Raw genomic sequence first — 7010 nt, forward strand, 5'->3', positions numbered from 1 at the left:
GCAAGCACACGTGCCCTATAGCAAAAAAAAAAAAAAAAGAAAAAAGAAAAAAAAATGTTGAATTGACCTATTAATACACGTTTACTCTTATACCAGTATCATTCCATCTTGATTGGTAACAAAAGTAGTTATACTATTTAAACAACTCAAACTAGCTGGTGCTAGCAGGTGGCATGGTGGTTAAGGTCCTGGACTCCCATATGGCCGACCATGGTTCGACCTGGACGTGGTGGCTTGAAAATCACTCCAAGCATGAGTATGTGCAATACTAAGAAGATAATGAGGGAGAAAGGATTGTGGTGTGGCCATCCCCTGCGAGGTCATTTTTCACTTTCCCTCTCTCTGTCTCTCCGTGTCTTTGCTGAACACACAAGCTCTATGGCAGAAACCTAAGAAAAGTATTTTCAGCATTCACAAACACGCCCAAATACTAAGGTACTGTGTATGCTCAGTACAGGGCCAAGCTCGTGGTAGTGCTAGTAGGAAAGATTGAAGAAGGAAGGAAACAATTGAAATATGAGGGCGTAAAAGCAGTGAAAATAGTTATGGATGCTCAAGACAGTGTGGAACGACGGGTGGGGGGAGGGAAGAGTATAGAGAACGAAAGCAGGAGAGAAAATAGGCATGACATTTGTGGGACACAGAAATGGTTTATTACCTGTGGATGATAGCATGTATCATATTCTCATCTGGACTGAGAAATATTTCATATTAGGTAAATTCTCTTTACAAGCTAAATGATATATAGTGATTAAATGTTAAAAAAATGAATAAATTAATAATAATAATAATAAAAGAAGGAAGGAAACAAGAAGAATGGAACAATAAAACAAACCAGAGTTACGCTCCAGCCAAACTGAACGACTCCTTCCCCACGCCCACCCCTTACTCCATCTCCGTGCAATGCTCACTGTGCCTTTAAGAGGCCCCTTCTAGGTTACCACCCCCTCTCCCAGTATGTCCACGTGTCCAGATACCACCTCTCCTTCAACACACCGCTCTGGGCTGGTCCCAGGACACAGGATGAGGCCACCCTCCACACCTACTAAAGCACCCCCCACCTGCTTGGCCACTCCATTAAAAGACCAGCCCAGCCTTATTAGCAAGTCTATAGCCTCAGAAGCAGAAAAAGTGCTGCTCGTCCCATTTATTGGTCATATTATTCTCGTCAGCGGCTTTTAGAGGATTTTGCTAATGGCTCAGGGACTGTATGCACCATCACAATTAAGACGTTGCTAATAAATTAAGTTTTATGGACATAAATCAGCAGGTATGCTTATTCAGCTGTTACACCTCACTTAGGAGTAGGCTTCGCACCTTAAGATGAAGTATATTTCTATTCAGGAGTTGTAATGGCCTTGTTAATGGAATATTAATTACCTCCACTGTTGGACAGTAAGCTGTCTATTCCTGCTCTCTTGCCACAAGTGTTCTCAGAGAAAAACATTTTTCCAACTTTGTGTCACTAAGGCAGTTGAATCTCATCCAAGCCCACTCCATCCTCCCCAGTAGAAGTGCAGAGTGAAACTCACCTTCCTGTGCCCCACACCCCAAAGTCGTTGGCCCAGCAAAGTCTTAACGCATCACAATGATGGTGCTCATTCTCCTGCACTCTGCACCCCACAGGCGTGATTAAACAGCGCCGTAAGCCATCATGGTGATAGTATATGATCTACCCTATCCAAAAGACCGTGGTGGGGAAGAAAAGTCAAGTTGGAAGTCAAGAGAACTGGCTTCTCACCTCCCACCTTGATTTTGGGCTGCTATAAACGTGACAACTTTAACAATAGACACTTATTTCTGATGGTTCTGGAGGCTGGGAAGTCCGCCGTTGAGATGGTGAAGCCCCAGCTGCTGGCTTGCGGATACCTGCCTTCTCTCTACATGCCTTCCCTCATGTGCTCATGGAGAGGAAGAGAGCACACACAAGGGAGACCCCCTGTCTCTTCCTCTGCTCATGAGGGGGAACACTCTCCTGACCTGATCAATTCCCAGAGACCCCCACCTGATAAGCCCTCCTTGGAAATTGGGGTTTCCACATCTGAATTTCAGGGGAATATGAACATTGAACCATAAAAATCTCTACTCCAACAATAGGTAGTAGTGTGACTTCAGGCAGGCCACTCACTCTCTGGGCCTCGTTTCCCACTTATTACATAGACATAATAAAGTGACCATAGATAAAACTAACTGAAAAAGTCAAGCCTCAGAAATGTATCTAAACTGGATCCTTTTGTGATTATCTTTCCAAGACTATGGGAGAAATGTCACTCCCCAGGGGTAGGAATAGATTTTTGCCTGGAAGGGAGTGGATGTTCTGGCTGTCAATCATCCTATAAAGTTGTCAATTCAGGAAAAATAAATGATTCAGAGTTGTGGATGGAGACAAGAGGATTCTGTTCTCTCTACCAATGCATGAGCGTTATCTTTGGCCTTAAATGGCAGCATGAAAAGGCTAGAGAAGAATGGGCTGCCCTAGCCACGTGAGGTGAGCCAGAGCGAGCAGATTTCAAGCCTCTCTGTTTCATCTGCAGTATCAGGGACCGCAGCAGCTCAGGCACCAGCAATGTAGCAAGGCATTCAGGGTATTCACACCAGGAGTGGCCCCTTGGACACCAGGAAAGCAGAGCCACGTCATCAGAACAGCTGCACGCTTACAGAGAGGTATGTCTCTGCAAGAAGACAGGTGACAGCAATTACAGTTATAGATAATTATAACTGAACCATGTGGCAGTAGCAATTCCTGCCCTGGTCTTAAAGCAGCTTGGTCCTGAAAAGTTGCAAAAGAACAGCTCAATCAAGACCTAGTACACGTGGGTCCCAGTCCCTTGTCTGTCCCCGAATCACTGCGATCATAGATAAGTGTCTACTCTTCTCTAGCCCTGGATTCTTTCTTTTAACAAGGACCTCAAGGTCACACAGCCTCAGCCTCTGAGAATACCAGTTAAAATTGCTTTTGTGTGTGAGTCACCTTCTTTTCCTTCATCTGGGGGACAAAGTCTCAGACCAGGAGACCTGCTGCAAGAATTTCTTTCTCTGTATCCATTTAGCATATCAATTCTCACATTTTCTGCTTGAACTTCAGAGCAAAGGACTCTGAAAGCTGAGCCTCTGCCTCTTTAATGCAAGATTTTGCATATTCTCCTGGACTCTTCTGGGTCCTCTTTGCCCTTGAGTAGCCCATCACAGACCTGCCCACTCCCTGGCTGAGGCAAGGCCCATTCCTTCCACAGCTAACTGAGGTTCTACCCTTCCTGTATATCTTCCACTCCTGGAAAGAGTAAAAGACCACCCCAAAGTGGGATGCAGAGGAAGGTAGAAAACGGGGTGTAGGCAATGACATCCCCAGAAGAAGGCTGCAGGTAGAAAGTGGTTGGGAAGCTATGGTTTGCAAGGCTCATTAAACAAAACCAAAGCAACCGATGCTCTGCATTGAGCCTGTGGGCTGCCATGCAACCACGTCTGGTTGAGGACTCTCACATAAGCCCTTGGATAGTTCCATGTCAATAACATTCAGGAGCACTTTGGCTCCTTCCAGGTGGACGAGGGAGGGAAGGCCAACCTGTGATAAGGTACCTTTTCTCCTCTTATGTAGCACTTTGTCTTTTGCTTGCAACCCCAGAGAAATCTACTTTTTTCCAGAAATTGTCTTTAGAGGTCCCTCAGTCAGCTATTGCTGTGTAACAAATAACCTCAATCACATATCAAAGTAAGCATTCACAAAGCTCTCGGATGACCAAAATGGCCCTATCTCCTGCCCTACCCTCTGAGGGTCCAGAAGCTTTTCACAGCTTTACCCCAGTGTAGAACTTTTCTCATCCCCATGAGGCAGGGTAACCAAATCCAGCAAACCTTTGCGGGGAGCAGTAGCAAAGGACCCATCCAGGGAGTGGTGTTTAGGTCACCTACCGCTATTGTTCAGAAACCAACTGGGTTTGAGGTCAACTGAAAAAATAACCTGGATGTTTCCAGGACTGGCAGGCCTGTGGGATCTCAATTCTCATAATAGAATGGCAGTTGACCCTCCATATCCACAGTTCCACATCTGCAGATTTAATCAACTTCAGATGATGTGCTGTGATTAGGCCGAAGGTGGTTGTGTCTGTCCTAACCACATGCAGACTTCTTCTGTTGTCATTACTCCCTAAACACTGCAGGGCCACATTGTTTACACAGCACTCACACCGCCGTAGGTAATGTAAGTAGTGCAGAGGTGGTTTAAAGTATACGGAAGGATGTTCATAGGTGATATGTGAGTGCCACACCATTTTATAGGAGGGACTTGAGCATCTGTGGATTTTGGCATCTGGGAAGGAGTGTCTTAGAACCAAACCCTTGAAGATACCATGTGACCATTGTACTAAAATTTCTCTTGCTCACACACTCACCTCAACCTGTTTATTGCAAACTCCAGTCTTCCCAAATGTTTCCCCTTTGCCTTATGCAGACTCACACATGCTCATAACCAATACTTGTCTTTCCTGTCCCTGTCACCTTTGGAGACATCTGCAGTGGCCCCTCCCAATGCCCAGGGAGCCAGTGCTCCCAGAAGGAATAACCCCCACTTTGTAGAGTGCCGTGTTCTAGGAATCCAAACACCTGGATCCTGGCAGTTCCTTTTAACCCCAAAACACGTGCTCTCAGGGAAAGTAGAAAGGAGGCTTTTGTCCCTGACTCTGTGCCACTCAGTCCCCTGGGATCCAAAGCTATGCTGCCTATACCTTCAGCCACAATGTCACTAGAAAACACAGCTTGCCCCCTAAGGCCATGAGGCCAGTTCAGTAGGAAGGTGGGGCCAGACCCCAGTTGCCTCCTTGGTCTCCTACCTCTACCTGCAGAGCATGGCATAGAAACCTGGGGGACCAGCAGTTAGCGTAACGGCTATGTCACTGGACTCCCACGTAGTCGACCACGGTTTGCGTCCCGGACCCGGTGGCTCAAAACTCACGCCGGGCACGTGTGCGTGCGTGCCCAAGATCCTGAGAGGAGAATGGAGGAGAAGGGATTGTGGCGTGGCCATCCCTCCTGGGGGGGTGATTTCTTGCTTTCTGTCTCTATGTCTGTCTCTGTCTGTCTGGCGAGCACACACACCCTATAGCAAAAACAAAAAAACAAACAAACAAAAAACCTCTCCACAACCTTTGCCCCAGGCCGACCAGCTCACACAAACGGATAGATGCTGCCTTCTGCCATCCTCGGTTGCTCAATAACTGAGTGTCATACTGAGTGATTTATAAAGAAACAGTTTATTTAGCTCACAGTTTTAAAGGTCTGAGGTAAGAAGGTGCATCTAGTGAGGGTCTTCTTGTTAGCTGGGTCCCCAGGCAGTTCAGGGCGTCACATGGCAGGAGCTACTGTGTCTATGTCCATGTCTGACTCACTCCCTCTCCTTATACACTCGCCAGGATTTAACCATGGGGTCCTAGCCCTGAGGGCACCTTGTCACACACTGACCTTCCCTCCCCGGTCCACCTGGAAGGAGCTTAGTAGCTCCTGATGCTACCGACTTGGAAATAGCCAAGAGCTTATGTGAGAGCCCCTTAGCCAGACGTGGCTCAACCAGACGTGGCTCCATGGCAGCCCACAGGCTCAACATGAAGCATCAGTTGCTTTGGTTCTGTTTCATGAACCTTGCAAACCATAGCTTCCCCACAACCACCTTCCACCTGCAGCCCTCTTCTAGGGGTCCCATTGCCTATGCCCCATTCTCTACCCTCCTCTGCATCCCACTTTGGGTTGGGCTTCCACTGTACAGGAGTAGAGAACAATGCTAATTTTCATCACTTCCCAAAGCCCCATCTCTTAATTCCATAGTCAGATTAAGTTTTCACCTTGTTCATTCTATCATAACCAAATTTCATCACGTAAATTGGAAGAGAACACATTCAAACCTCAGCAGATACCAAAATGTGACCTGTCCGGGCTCACACATGACCAAATTCTGATTTAGGCTTCTTCAAAATCTGAAGTGCAGAAAAAGAAGTGCTTTGGAAAGAAGAGCCCAGGGGCTGGAAGATGTCAAATATTTGATCCCCCATCCCTGGGTTCATTCCACAGTAACCACCCTCTCCCCTCCCTGTGCAGTAACATCTTAGAGGAGGAACAGGAGGTTAATCATCTTTTGAACCTCCTGTTCATGCTTTACTTTATTCAAAACTCTAAAGTTAGAACCATTCACATTTTCTGATTATGAGTTCTGGTTTGTACATTCCTCAGAGACTTGAGGGCCCCCTTAACTCCCTGACCCTTTTTTTCTCAATGTGTCAGTCATAGCCATATCTTAAAGATTCTGTTCCCACAACATGGCCGTGTTGATTTCTGGCAGACTTGGGAGACCCTGATTGCCCATAGCTATTCTCGTGTCTGTTTAGCTCACTTCACTCCACCTTCTCCCCATTTCTTCCATACATACCTTGGAGATCACTGGGGTACCTGGAAGGTGGGGTGGTACGAGGAGATTGTGGCCCCACCTTGACTCCCTACAACATCAAATCTGCAGTGTGAGGGTGTGGACACGGCACACGGCAGAGGGCAAGATGCATGGTTCCTTGAGCAGGTGTAAAGCTTAACCGGGTGTGTGTGTGTGCACATGTGTGTGTGTTCTCATGCTGGGAGTACAGCATACACTGAGTGCTGTGCTGTGCCTATGCACATGTGTGATGTGTGGCTTGCCTTTGTGTACGGTGCTTTGGGTGCCTGTGTACGCACATGTGGAGTGTATGCTGGCTGCATGTGTACGCAAACCAGTAGCTTAACTGCTATGGTGTGGTCTCTGGCATACAGTGCATTCGCTGTTTGTGCTTGCCTGTTCTTTGGGGGAGGTGGAGCAGGTGTGTGTGCTGCAGGGGATGAGATAGGATCTATAAGAGACTCGCTGACCCCACACTAACCTTGTAGGAGACGGTTGAGCCCTCTCTCAGATGGGCATATCAGGAAGAGAAATGCAGAGAAACAAGGAGAGGATGAGCTATTTGGAAAGGGAGCCCCATATGGAAATAGACCAGAGGCTG

This window comes from Tupaia chinensis, unplaced genomic scaffold (genome assembly GCF_000334495.1).
Source record: "Tupaia chinensis unplaced genomic scaffold, TupChi_1.0 Scaffold000604_1, whole genome shotgun sequence".
Lineage (NCBI taxonomy): Eukaryota > Metazoa > Chordata > Mammalia > Scandentia > Tupaiidae > Tupaia > Tupaia belangeri.